Source organism: Hemitrygon akajei, unplaced genomic scaffold (genome assembly GCF_048418815.1).
Source record: "Hemitrygon akajei unplaced genomic scaffold, sHemAka1.3 Scf000073, whole genome shotgun sequence".
In the NCBI taxonomy this organism is placed as follows: domain Eukaryota; kingdom Metazoa; phylum Chordata; class Chondrichthyes; order Myliobatiformes; family Dasyatidae; genus Hemitrygon; species Hemitrygon akajei.
In genome coordinates, this window is record NW_027331959.1 from 2073994 (window position 1) to 2088046 (window position 14053).

The 14053-nt window shown below is 44.6% G+C and overlaps 1 protein-coding gene across 5 annotated transcripts in view; it reads right to left on the bottom strand.

The window, feature by feature from the left end:
• Window positions 1–10858: 10858 nt before the first annotated feature.
• Window positions 10859–14053, bottom strand: part of LOC140722262 (uncharacterized) — a 240639-nt gene continuing 237444 nt past the window's right edge. For 4 of the 5 annotated variants that reach the window (XM_073037064.1, XM_073037063.1, XM_073037060.1 and 1 more), the window contains one exon: window positions 10859–11977. The gene's annotated coding sequence lies outside the window, so the exon portion shown is untranslated. The remainder of the gene's footprint in view (window positions 11978–14053) is intronic. The other variant, XM_073037062.1, reaches the window with a different exon arrangement.

The following is a 14053-nucleotide window of genomic DNA, read 5'->3' on the forward strand; positions in this document are numbered from 1 at the left end:
CATGCGCGATGCGAAACAGGCGTCATGAGGCAGTGGGCGGGACATCGCAACCAAACCTGCAGATGCTGCGGATCTGCGATAAACGGGATCACGTGACGGTGGAGCGCCTCCCACGTGATCCGGAGTCTTCGCTCCTCGCCCCTCACACGCTGCCGGACCCACCGCCGCCTTCCCACATTATTTCAATATTTCCCTATGTAATTTCCATATTTACACCAGATATGTATTTAGTTTTTCCCTCCATATCTTCTCCGATCCCTTTCCCTCCACCCCCAGGTCACAGAGTTCTTATAGTTAGAGTTTCGATTCCCATCTCGGTCAGACACACAATTCACACCACACAGGAAATTTGCTGGTTTCATTTAAATCAGCCTATGTTTATAAACACTAATTTCTATTCACATTCCTCTGGCCTCACTGGATAGGAACACTGAGACATCAAGTGAGAAACAGGTGGGCCATTCAACCCCAATAACCATCAACAAGATGACGGCTGTTCACCCATCACAGTTACATGTTTCTGCCCGATCCTCATTTCCTCGATCCCTTCAGTCTCCACACATCTGCCGGCCTCGGTTTTATGTGAGGACGATCACCGAGTCTTCATCGCCCTCTGTGGTGGGGACTTACAGACATTTCCCACCCTCAGAGTGGAGACATTTCCCCTCATCTCAGTCCCGGACAGTCCACTCCCTTTTCAGAGACTGGGATCCCTGGTTCAACCGGTAATAATGTTGTGCATTTCAATGTGTTCACCTCTCAGTCCTCGATTCTCTAAATGAAAGGGTTATCGCATTTGATCTTTCTTCGTATGATGACCCACCACTCCAGGGATCGGTCTGGTGAATCTTCATTGCACTCTCTATAATAAATACTCTCTAACCTCTTTGTAAATCCTCTATGGAATTAATTTCCATCTTCTGCAGCCCGGTGTTGCCCCAACCACTCACCTCCCACCCCTGTCACTATTTCCACCTTCTCACCTCCCCCTCACCTGGATCCACCTCTCACTTCCCAGCTCGTGCCCCATCCCAACCCCTCACCTCTTTTCTCTGAAAATTTCCCGTCCACTCTCAGTCCAGAGGGAGGGTCTCGGCCTGAAATGTTGACGGTCCGTTTCCCTCCACAGATGCTGCCCGACCCACTGAGTTCCTCCGGCAGTTTGTTCTTTGGTCTGTTTAACCCGTGTTAGTATGGGGAGTGGGATTTTACACCGTATTCCAGAGACAATCTCAACAAAACACAAATTGTCACTTTGCCTTGGACCATTGGCCCCGCTTGCAGGGCAACAGTCTGCCGGTGTTTGCCCCCAGCGCCCTCTGCTTGCCACCACCGTGGGCTCAGACATTTCCACAGATGAGCCCGTCCTGCCCCACCGGGACAAACATCCTGTCCGCCCCCTCTCACACCATCTTCATCCTTTCAATAAAATATCCCTCTTCCTCCCTGGGAAACCGGCATCAAACCGACGGGCCGAGCGGTCTTCTCCTACCTCTGAGCGATACATCAGTTTCCGGCCGCAGGAGACGCTTCACAAACGCCCCAAATTCCCTCGGAGGGAAAAAATGGAAATAAATCAGTAAACGTGAAGATCGAACCGGAGTGGGAGAGGATGTCAACAGGGGTAACGCCCATTGCGCTGGTCCGCCACCTCTATTGGATGTAACCGGTGATTGACAGTCCTGCGCACCAATGGCAAAAGCGCATCGCCTGAAGCGTTTGTTGTCTGCGGTGGGGAGTGGTCACGCGATTAGCAGACCAGCCGTTGAACCGACCAGGCTCGAGCACAGCAGCGCGTGGGTGACGTAAGGCGCGTGGGGGGGGGGGGGGCTGTGTGACGTCACCTGCGGGACCGGTCGTATTTAAAAACATCTTAATGCACGTGAACAGTGATTTTTTTTACTGGAAGGATAAATCGCTATTCATGCCTTCAGGTTGGAGCTACGCAGTGGAATATTTCTTTTCAACCCTGAGACTGTCAAGTTCTTCAACACCAGCCATCGCTATTCTGCCATCATCCCTGCTAGTGTCCCCTTCCAATCAACATTGGTGAACTCTTCTCCCGTGTCTCCATAGTTCCCCTCACTGTACTAATACTGATGCATTTTGTACCTTTCCCCTCTCGAAGTGCAGGGTGAATTCTAACCTATTGTGATCACTGCGTCCACATGTTTCCTTTCCCAGAGACTTCCTAATCAAATTTGCTTCTTTGCACAAAACCCAATCCAGAATTATCTTTACTCTAATGTGCACAATTACAAGCTATTCCAAAAGCATCTCACAGATATTTCCAAACTCCCTCTCTAGAGATCAATCTGATTTTCATTATCAACCTCCACCCATCCCGCTCGTGAACTGTTTGTCCCACTCCCATCGGGGGTGGTGGTAGGGAGGGGGGGGGGGGTTGAGGGTAGACTACGCAGCATCCTCACCAGAACAACCAGACTCTGGGACAGCTACTTTTCCCAAGCAGTTAAATACCCCTAACCCCTATCTCGGGAGTGATATCCTTCCACATGACCAAACACCTCTACTTTATAATTTTCTGTCTTTCATCTTATTTGCAGGCATCCTATGCCGAGCGTCACTTTATGGCCATAAAATCAATCCATGCACATTATATAAGCTGTGGATATATGTTTTCACTATCATGTTTTTGTACTGCATTGGAGACGGAGTAAGAATTATTTCCATCTCATTTAGACTTGTCTTCTGGAAATGGAATTAAACAAACTTGAATCTTGAATAAACATTTCAGCAGGCTGCTGCGTCACATTTCCGTCTCTCAGCGTTATTGAGGCAGAGCGCCACCTGGTGACAATGGAGTCCACAAATCGGGGGTCCTGTTACAGCGGCAAATCACCACCAGGTGGAAGTGTTGTCCTCAAAAGGGAGAGGTTTACAGCGATAAGGAGGGGTGTTGGGGCTGGAAGCCAACTCTGCAAGTGGATGAAGTGGTATATCTGCCCCAAACAATTCCCCCCCATCATTAGTCACCGTCCCGAACGGTCCTTGCACATGAAGCAACTTTTCAACATCGTGCCTGTTGGGGTCATCCACTGTTTCCAGTTTTCCAGTTGTGGCCTACTCGACATCAGTGAGACCCGATGTAGTCTCTGCATTCTGCACTCTGTCCCGATGAGATTCGGCAGATGTTGGAGATGCAGAGTAGCATACACAAAATGTTGGAGGAAGACAGGAGGTCAGGTAGCTTCTATAGAGAGGATAAAGCAAAACAGAGATTTCCTGCCGAGACCCTTCATCGGGACTGGAAGTGAGGAGAAGCCGGAATAAGATGGCGCGGGGAGTGGAAAGAGTCCAAGCTGGTAGATGATCGGTGAAGGCAGATAAGAGTGAAAGTGAGTGGGTGGGGGAGATGGGAGATGAAGTGAGCGGTTGTGAGGTGGTAGTTGGAAAATCAAAGGGCTGAAAAGAAGGAATCTGATAGGATAGGAGAGCGGACCATGGGGAAAAAAATTGAAGTAAAAGAGGAACCAGAGGGAGACGATCCGCAGTGGAGAAGAGAGAAGTGGGGAGACAAAATGGAGGAGACGGGCGTGTGGGCTGATGAAAAGAAAAGGTGGAGGTAGAAATTAAAGATATCGATGTTCATGCCATCGGGTTGTAAACTACCCGGATGTAATATGAGGTGTTGCTCCTCCAACCTGAGGGTGCACACATCGAGTTAGTTAAACAGGAAGAGAGAGTGGATTAATAATTTTCCCCTGGGATCCCTATTAAATCAACACTCTCTCACCTTAAATCGGTGCCCTCTGGTTGTTGATTCCAGAAAAGTGGGGAAAAGGACTGCGCACATTCCCCATTTCTGTACACTCATAGTTTGGAACACCTGAATAATGTCAGCCTCAATCTCCTGCACTTGAAGGTGTTGATGCACCATCAATAACTCTCGGAGACGTGAGGCGAGATATAGGCTTTTATTAGCTGGAACAAGCAGCAAATGACCACCACCCTACATCCTGGAGACTGAGGCCGGGGCTGTGTCTCCAATCGCCTTTATACCGGGGTCCGTGGGAGGAGCAGTCAGCAGTGGGGGCGTGTCCAGACAGGTAAATGTAGTTCACCACAGGTGTGAAATCCCAACCTGCCAAACCTCTCTCCAGAACTCAGCCCCTCGAGTAAATCGACACTGTACTCACTGCTTGACGTCCTCTCTCCGAAAGCAGCACGACCAACAATAACCTTACCCTAATGCAACCTCACTAGCCTCTTCTTCAGACCATGAGATATGAGACAGAGGCTGCTCAGCCATTCCTTTGGGTCCAATTGATCATCTCTCTCAATCCCAATCTCCCGTCTTCTCCCCATAATCTTTGCACATCCATTTAAAATACACTCAATGACTTGGCCTCTACTCCGTCCGTGGCAATGAATTCCAAAGATTTACCAGTCCCTAACTGAAGAAATTCCTCCTCATCTCTGCTCTCAGCGGATGCCCTGTATATTGAGGCCGTGGCCTCTGGCCCCAGACTCACACAGTATAGGAAACATCTTCTTCATAGCCACTCTGTCGAGGCCTTTGAATATTAAACAGGTTTCAATGAGATCCCCTCTCTTTCTTCTGGACCAGAGAGTACAGGGTCAAAGCCATCTAACGCTGCTCTTACGTTAACCCTTTCATTCCTAGAATCATTCTCGTGAACTTTCTCTGGACCCGCTCCAATACAAGCACATCTTTTTCTCAGATAGGAGGTCGGAAACTGCTCACAATACACCAAGAGCGATCTGACCAATACGTTATAAAGCTACAGTATCACGTCCTTGCTCTTACATGCTGATATTACAGTTGTCATCCTAACTCCTGCTCAAGGACTCCGAAGTCTCTATACACGTCTGATTTTTGAATTTTCTCCATTTTTTTCCCTACGCCCTTATTCCTTCTACCAGATGTCCATGACCGAACACTTGCATACACTGTATGTCATCTGCTACTTCGTTGCCTGTTCTCCAAACCTATCGAAGACCTGCTGCAGACACTCACTTTGCTCTAAACTACCTGTCCCGGACCTAACTTTGCATCAACTGCCAAGTTCGTCACCAAGGTATCAAGTCCGTCATCAATATCATTCATAATTAGCATGAAAAGATGCGGTCTCAATACTGACCCATAGGGAACATCATTAGTTACCAGCAGCAAAACAGAATTCTCCACATTATTCTGACTCTTTCTCCCTTGTCAGTCAGCCGACGTTCGATCCAGACAAGCATCTTTCCCGTAATTCCATGAGCTGTGATCTTGTTAAGCAGCCTCACGAGCAGCACCTTAGAAGCATAGAAAACCTGCTACAAAATGCAGGCCCTTCGGCCCACAAAGCTGTGCTGAACATGTCCTTACCCTAGAACTAGCTAGGCTTACCTATAGTCCTCTATTTTTTTTTAGCTTCATGTACATATCCAGGAGACACTTAAAAGACCCTATCGTCTCTACCTCAACCTCCGTCGCTGGCAGCCCATTCCACTCACTCACTACTCTCTGCATAAAAAAAAACTTACCCCGATATCTTCTCTGTACCTACTTCCAAACACCTTAAAACTGGGCCCTCTCGTGTTAACCAATTCAGCCCTGGGACAAACCCTCTGTCTGTCCACACGATCAATGCCTCTCATCATCTTATACAACTCTATCAGGTCACTTCTCATCCTCCGTCACTCCAAGGAGAAAAGGCTGATTCTACTCAAACTACTCTCATAAGGCATGCTCCCCAATCCAGGCAACACGACTTGTATATCCCCTCTGCACCCTTTCAATGGTTTCCATATCCTTCTTGTAATGAAGCGACCGGAATTTAGTAAATAACTCCAAGTGGGGTCTCACCAGGACCCTATATATCTACAACATTACCTCTCGGCTTTTAAACTCAATCCCACGGAAAGCCAATACACCGTACGCCTTCTTAACCACAGGGTCAACCTGCGTGGCAGCTTTGAGTGTCCAATGGACTCGGATTCCAAGATCCCTCTGATCCTCCACACTGCCATGAGTCTCACTATTAATGCTATATTCTGCCATCATATTTGACCTGATAAAATGAACAACCTCACACTTATCTGGGTTGAACTCTATTTGCCACTTCTCAGCACAGTTTGGCATCCTCGCAAAAACCCGCTGTAACCTCTGACAGCCCCCCACACTATCCACAACACCCCGAACTTTGCATCATCAGCAAAATTACTGTCCCATCCCTCCACTTCCTCATCCAGGTCATTTATAAAAACCACAAAGCGTAGGGGTCTGAGAGCAGATCCCTGAAGCACACCACAGGTCACCGACATCCATGCAGAATATGACTCGTCTACAACTACTCTTTGCCTCTGTGGCCAAGACAGTTCTGGATGCACAAAGCAATGTCCCCTTGGATCCCATGCCTCCTTATATTCTCAATAAGCCTTGCATAGGGTATCTTGTTAAAGATGATCTGAAAATTGGAGCAAACAACAGCCTCTGCCTCTGCTTTATCTATCCTGCCTGTTATTTCCTCAAAGTATTCCAAGAGATTTGTCCGACACGATTTCCTGTTGACATCATGCTGACTTTGTCCTACTTCAACATGCATCTGCAATTACAGTTTCCAAAAAACTCACCCTTAATACACTCGAACATATTCCTGACCACTGAGGTCAGACTAACTGTACTATAATTTTCATTCTTCTGCCTCCCTCTCTTCTTAAAGAGTGGGGTGATATTTGCAACTTTTTAGTCCGCCAGAACCGTTCCAAAATCTAGCGATTTTTCATAGATCATTACTCACTACTTTAAGAGAAAACTTAGTGCTGTCCAGTAGGAAGTTGTTGGAACTCGGCAGATTAATGCTTTGGCTCTGACTAGATTGGCCGAGTGGCATTTCCCTGTGTTGTAGTGTTCTATGACTCCAATGCCTTCACAATTTCTTCAGCTACCTCTTTCTGAACCCTGGGGTGTTCACCTACTGGTCCAGGATTCTTATCTACCTTCAGGCCTTTCAGCTTCAAAACACGTAAAAGCATGTATCCCCACTTCTGCCCCAGGTACTCCTAAATGTTTGGCATTTATGTAATAAATTCAATGACACAATTGTAGTAAGTGATTTCAATCTGCAGGAGAATAGGGAAAGTCAGATCTCAAGAGAGGGAATGTATTGAATGCTTAAAAAATGGCTTTTTAGAGCAGCTGATGGTTGAGGCTATTCGAGGAACTGCTATCTTACATAGGGTTTTGTGTAATAACACAGATATTATTAGGGAGGTTAATGTAAAGGAAACTAGAAGGCAGTGATCATAATATGGTTGAATTCCTACTGCAATTTGTGAGGGAGAAGCATAGGTCACATGTGTTGTATAGCAATGGAATAAAGGGAATTATAGAGGCATGAGAGAGGTGATTCCCCAAGTGGATTGGAGAAGGATACTGGTGGGGATGATACCAAAGCAGAAATGGGTGACATTACTGGGAATAGTTCATAATGTACCGGATAGATATGTCCCGCAGAAGTAGTTCTCAAACAGTGGGGCTAGGCTACGGTGGCTGACAATATAAGTTAAGGACTGTGTAAAACTCAAGGAAAGTGCATATAAGGTAGCAAAAGTGAATAGGAAGTTCGATATTTGGATAGCTTTTAAAATCCAACAACAAGCAACTAAAGGAAAAACTATATGAAGGGGAAAGGTGAAATTCTGACAGAAACTAGACAATAATATAAACTATTATAAAAATGCAAAAGTGAGGCGAGAGTTGATATTGGACCACTGGAAAATGATGCTCATGGGGTACAAATGAGAAAGAGATGGTAGATGAACTTGACAGGTACTTTGCATCCGACTTCTCTGTGGAAGACACCGCCAGTGTGCCAGAGATCCGTGAGTGTCAGGGAGGAAGAGTGAGTGCCATTGCGATTACAAAGGAAAACGTGCTAGGCAAACTCAGGTTCTTAAAGTGGATAAGTCACCTGGACCAGACGGACTACATCCCAGAGTCCTGAGACAGGTTGCTGAAGAGCTAACAGATTCATTGGTCATGACCTGTCAAGAATCATTTGTTTCTGGTGAGGTCCCGGAGGAAAGGAAGATTGCAAATGTCAATCCTCTCTTTGAGAAGGGATGAAGGCAAAAGAAAGCTAGTTATAGTCCAGTTAGCCTAACTTCAGTGGCTGGGAAAGCGTTTGAGTCTATTACAACAGATGATGTTTCGGGGTACTCGGAGAGTAATGATAAAATAAGTCAAAGCCAGCACAGCTTCTGTACAGGGAAATCTTGCCTGAAAAATCTGTTAGAGTTCTTGGAGGAAGTCATAATCAGGATGGACAAACAAGAGGCAGTGGATGTAATTTACTTGGACTTTCAGAAGGCATCTGATAATGTGTCACATATGAGACTGCTTAAAGGATAAAAATCAGAAGAAATGCTGGTGTGGATAGAGGAATGGTTGACAGCCAAGAGGTGGCAAGTCGGAAGAAAAGTTGCCTTTTCTGGATGGCTAACAGTGACTAGTGGTCTTTAGGGGTCAGTAATCGGTCAGCTACTTTTCCCATTGTTAGTCAGTGATTTGGATAATGGAACTGATGGCTTTGTGGGAAGTTTGTGGATGATTCAAAGATAGGTGGAGGTGTTGGTAGTGCTGGGGAAGCAATTCGATTGCAGCAGGACACAGACAAATTTGAAGAATGGGCAAAAAAGTGGAAGATGGAATACAATTTTAGGAAATGTACGATAATGCATTTTGGCAAAGGAACAATAGTGAACTATTATCTGATCAGGGAGAAGGTTCAAACAACAGAAGTACAGAAGTATATATGAGTCCTCAGGTAAGACTCGCAGAAGGTTAATTTACAGGTTGAGCCTGTGGTAAAGAAGGCAAATGCAATGCTGGCATTTATTTAAAGTAGAATCTATAAGCAAGAAGATAATGCTGGTACTTTATAAGACACTACTTAGGCTGCACTGAGAGTATTTGGGACCCATATCTCAGAAAATGCGTGTTGTTATTGGAGAGAGTCCAGAGGATGCTCAAGAAGATGATTCCGGGAATGAAGGGGTTAAGATATGAGGAGCGTTTGCCAGCCTTGGGCCTGTACTCCTGCACTGACCTATGTTTAATAAATGTGGGTGGTGGGGAGAGGGGTGTTAAATCTCACAGAAATTCACCGAATTTGGAAAGGTGTAGATAGTGTGGTTGAGGAGAGGACTTCTCATATGGTGGGGGTAGCCATAACAGAAGGCACAGCCTCAAAACTCAGGAGCAACCTTTTCGAGTAGTTAAGGAGGATTTTATTTAGTCAGAGTAGTGAATCTGTGGAATTCTCTGAAATAGACAGCGGCGGGAGCCAAACTGTGGGTACATTTGAGGCAGAAGCTAATAGTTTGCTGATCAGTCAGGGCATTACAGGACATGCTGAGGAGGAAGGTGCGTGCGGTTGAGTGAGAACCGGGATCAGCCATGATAGAACGCTGGAGCAGACTCGATGGGGCTGAATGGCCTAATTCTGCTCCAATGTCTTATGGTCTTATACTGCTAGTGTCTTACACAGTGAAGACTTTCACAAAATACCTGTTACGTTTGGCCGCTATTTCTTTGCTCTATTACCAAATCACCAGCATCATCTTCCAGCGGTACAATATCAACTCTTGCCTCTCTTTTACTCTTTATATATCTAAACAACTTTTGATACTTGATATTATGGTTCACTTACCTTAATTTTTCATCTTGTCTCTCCCGTGTGTGTTTTTTTAAGTTGTCTCCTGTTGGTTATGTAAAAGCTTTAAAATCGTCGAACTTCCCACTATTTTCTTGCAATATTATATGACCCCACTTTTTCTTTTATTTCTTTCAAATTCTGTGGATGCTGGAAATCCAAGCGACACAAACACAAAATGCTGCAGGAACCTCGGAGGCCAGGCAGCATATATGGGAAATGGTAAACAGTCGATGTTTCGCACCGAGACTCTTCATCAGGTCGGGGTGGTGGTGTGGGGAGATGAGACGTCAGAGGAAGCAGAGTGGGGGAGAAAGGGGTGGAAGAAGTGGTAGGCGATAGGTGAAACTGGGAGAGGAGGATTAGTGAAGGAAAAAAAAACTTCTTAGGATATAATTTCCTTAACGATTCTCGGAAGTTCATTGCTGATGCCTCCACATCTCTTCAGCCACAACTTTCAGTTGTCTGGGGTGTACATCATCTGGTCCAGTGACCTATTTACCTTCAGACAATCTCTGTTTCCCAAGAACCTTCTCCCGAGAACTTTACAATTCTGACCACTGACAACTGTGACTTCCATATTCCTGCCAGTGTCTTCGATAGGAGTGATTTATAATACTTATTCGGTTCACCTGCCATCACTTTGTACCCCCACCCCATTACTACCTCTCCAGCATTATCTTTCAGAGGTCTGATATCCACTTCCGCCTCTCTTTTACACTATATGTACCTGAAGAAAAATGTGGAAACCTCTTTAATATTAATGGCTAGCTCACCTATGTATTCCATCTTTTCCTTCTTTAATTATTTTAGTTGCATTCTGTTTGTTTTTAAAAGCTTCCCAATCCTCTAACTGCCAAGTAATTTTTGCTCTAAGCCCTCTGGTTGGGTTTTATGTTGTCTTTGACATCTGTTATGAGCCATGGTTTTCACACCTTACCTTTAGAATACCACTTCTTTTACCAAGATCCTTCTTCGTTGATACCCACATATCTGGATAATTAACAAGCAAAGACAATAGAAAGTAGTGCAAAATCAGGAAAACCTTTGCCAAAATTTAGTTCAAGGCTGAAACCTGTCAAACAGAGCTCAATAATTAACAAATACAACAAAGGCAATAAACACTTCCATCAATACCAACATTGAATTTTAATGAAAATATCGCTCTCATTTCATCAGTAAAATTTACAGAGATAAATAAGAAATGACAACATTAGAGAACTCTATTTACACTCAGACCCACGTAAGATTAAACTACCTTGGACAAAAGGAGGAAGAGGAAAAACAAACGAAAAAAAAATCACACAACAGTCAGATAAAACTTCTGTAGCCTTCTGGTAAGCCTCAGGCTCGCTCAGCTCACTTTCTTCTAGGAGGAGCAGTCTTTGCTCCTGCCAAGGTGTGTAATCGAGTGTGTGTGGATGCTGTGTGATGTACCCCACACTGCAAAATAACAGACAGTACACCATATGCAATTAAATAATTACACTTTATAAGTACTTCTGGGTGATGGGTTAGTAGAAATAAATGCAATAAAGGCACCAAGACAGTAACTCTATCAGTTCTGTGCACAAATAATTCGTTGCTCATGAATCAGGTATCTTTTCCTCCAGACGATGTCCTCCAAACTCCACCGACCCTCGAATGGGACCACCCTTAGATGTCGACCAAAATGCTCCACACAAGTCTGTCCTTGTCCCCTCTCCTCACTAAAGACCCTGGGCCTCGGACTGCCACTTGGGGTGGGTTCAGTCAGCCAGCTTACAGAATTTCTCGGGTCGTGTCTCCTCCCTCTGTCCCCACTGTGCCTTCTGACCAAAGCCTGCGAAAAACAATAGCTTTCACACGCAAGAAAGAATTACATCTATTCAGTTGCTCAGCAACGGCAATCCAAAGTCAAGTAATCTATGGTTAAAACCCAAATATGCTGCTATAGAGAACCCTTTACATCAGCACTTAATATTACAAAGAAGCCATTTTATTAGCCATAGCAGTTAACATGAAAAAGAAACCCCTTACACTTCTAACTATATACTTTCATCAGAAATGAACAGGATTCAACGCTCCTTGTGTGTATATGCAATTGCAATCAGAAATACAGACCAGAAAACTTAAATGAGAGTCTAACTCAGAAAAATAAATTATCAATATGAAAGAAAACATTAACCAGTGGAATGAGTATGACCCTCCAAGGGAGACATCTCAACGATCTGAGCAGACGAGGTGGTGACGAGGAAGCATCGAGCACCTGACTGAGATTTGGAGACCTCTTCCCAGAAACAGAGGGATTCCTTGCAGAAATACAGGACAAGGTGGTTAACAAAACGAATAAAAAAATCAGAAATACATACAATACAAACAAACAAGGCAACAAGTGAAGAAAATGCCATGAGAAACCAGACACAATGTAACACATTCCAGGATCCTGCAGCAGTTTAACTCAGTTGGATTACTTATGCAGGAACAATCAAGTGGCATATATCATTCACCAAAATCTTGCTTTAAAATATAAACTCATGAATCACAACCATAACTTCATTAAGGCTCCATAAATTCAAACCTCATCCAGTTAGGGACAGAATCTCACAATTTATATGATCATCAATAAGTTAATACAGATAGGATAATCTACAGTAACCACCCGGATATAATATTAAAGGATAAACAAGCAGGAACAACTCCCTCAATGGATATAACCATTCTGAACACATACATCTGCCTCGACCAACGGGGCATCTCACCACAGACATTGTTTGTGTTGTTAGTCTGACAACCAAATTATTTTCCATCAATCAGCTTCCAAATGTTGCTACTCTATCATTTGTTGCCACGCCCTGCTGCTGAATCCTTTCTGCTCATCATACGTTCTTACCCCAACCATCATCCAGAGCCCCAAATTCGGCCCTGAGTGGACCCGCCTGTGGTTTCTCATCCTGCTCCATTGAACATCCAACTAATGGTTTCCTATTCTGCTTTCAGTCTCTAGAGGACAGTGGTGTTTTCTAACAACCCTTTAGAAGCAGGGAAAATGACCCATAATATTGAAATGAACCCTGATTAAGGAGGTTAACTCCCAATGTCATTTTTCCTCAGCCCAGAGATTTGAGGAGTGAAGAACATCTCAGACAGAACTGCAGTAATCTCGACTTCTTCAGTCTGCAGAAAATTCAAGGGAAACCTCTTCACCCACAGAGTGGTGACTGTTTGGAACCCATCACCACAGGGAGAGCAAGAGGGGAACAACAGGGGAGGATTTAAAAGGACTGTCATGGAACAGAATCACTGGCCAGGTCCAGCAGGCCTGAGTGCACTAGTTGTGTTATAAATTCACTAAGTACCAAAGACAGAGTTTAAAATAGAACTGATTTATTTGTCATAGATACAGAACAATAGAACACTACCTCACAGTACAGGCCCTTCAGCCCTGCGATGTTGTGCCCACCCATATAATCCCCTAAAAAAAGTACTAAACCCACACCACCCTGTAACCCTCTATTTTTCTTTCATCCACGTGGCTGTCCAAGAGGCTCTGAAAAACCACTAATATTTTATCCTCCACAAGTCATACCTGGCACCCACAACCCTCTGTATAAAAAAACTTACCCCTGATGTCTCCCCTAAGCTTCCCTCCCTTAACTTTGTACATATGCCCTCTGGTGTTTGCTATTCAGATCCTGGCTATCCACCCTATCTATGCCTCTTGTAATCTTGTAGACCTCTATCAAGTCCCCTCTCATTCTTCTACGCTTCAAAGAGAAAAGTCCCAGCTCTGATAATCTCAACTTATAAAACTTGTTTTCCAATCCAGGCAACATCCTGGTAAATCTCCTCTGCACCCTCTGCATAGCGTCCACATTCTTCCTATAATAAGGTTACCAGAATTGATCACAACACTCTGTGTGGTCTCACCAGAGATTTGTAGAGTTGCAACATGAGCTCTCTACTCTTGAACTCAATCCCGTTATTAATAAAGCCTAGCATCCCATAGGCCTTTGTAATCTCCATATCAACCTGTGCAGCGACCTTGAGGGATGTATGGATTTGAAACCCAAGGCCCCTTTTTCCATCCACACTCTTAAGTAACCGACCACTAACCCTGTATTCAGCCTTCTAGTTTGTCCTTCCAAAATGCATCACCTCATACTGATCCGGATTGAAGTCCATCTGCCACTTTTCTGCCCACCTCTATATCCTGCCTATATCCTCTTGTAACCTTCAACAACCTACAGCTCCATACACAACTCCTCCAATCTTCATGTCATCTGCAATCTTGCTCACTCATCCTTCCACCTCTTCATCCATGTCATTTATAAAAATCACACAAGCAAGGGTCCCAGGACAGATAACTGCAGTACTCCACTAGTCAC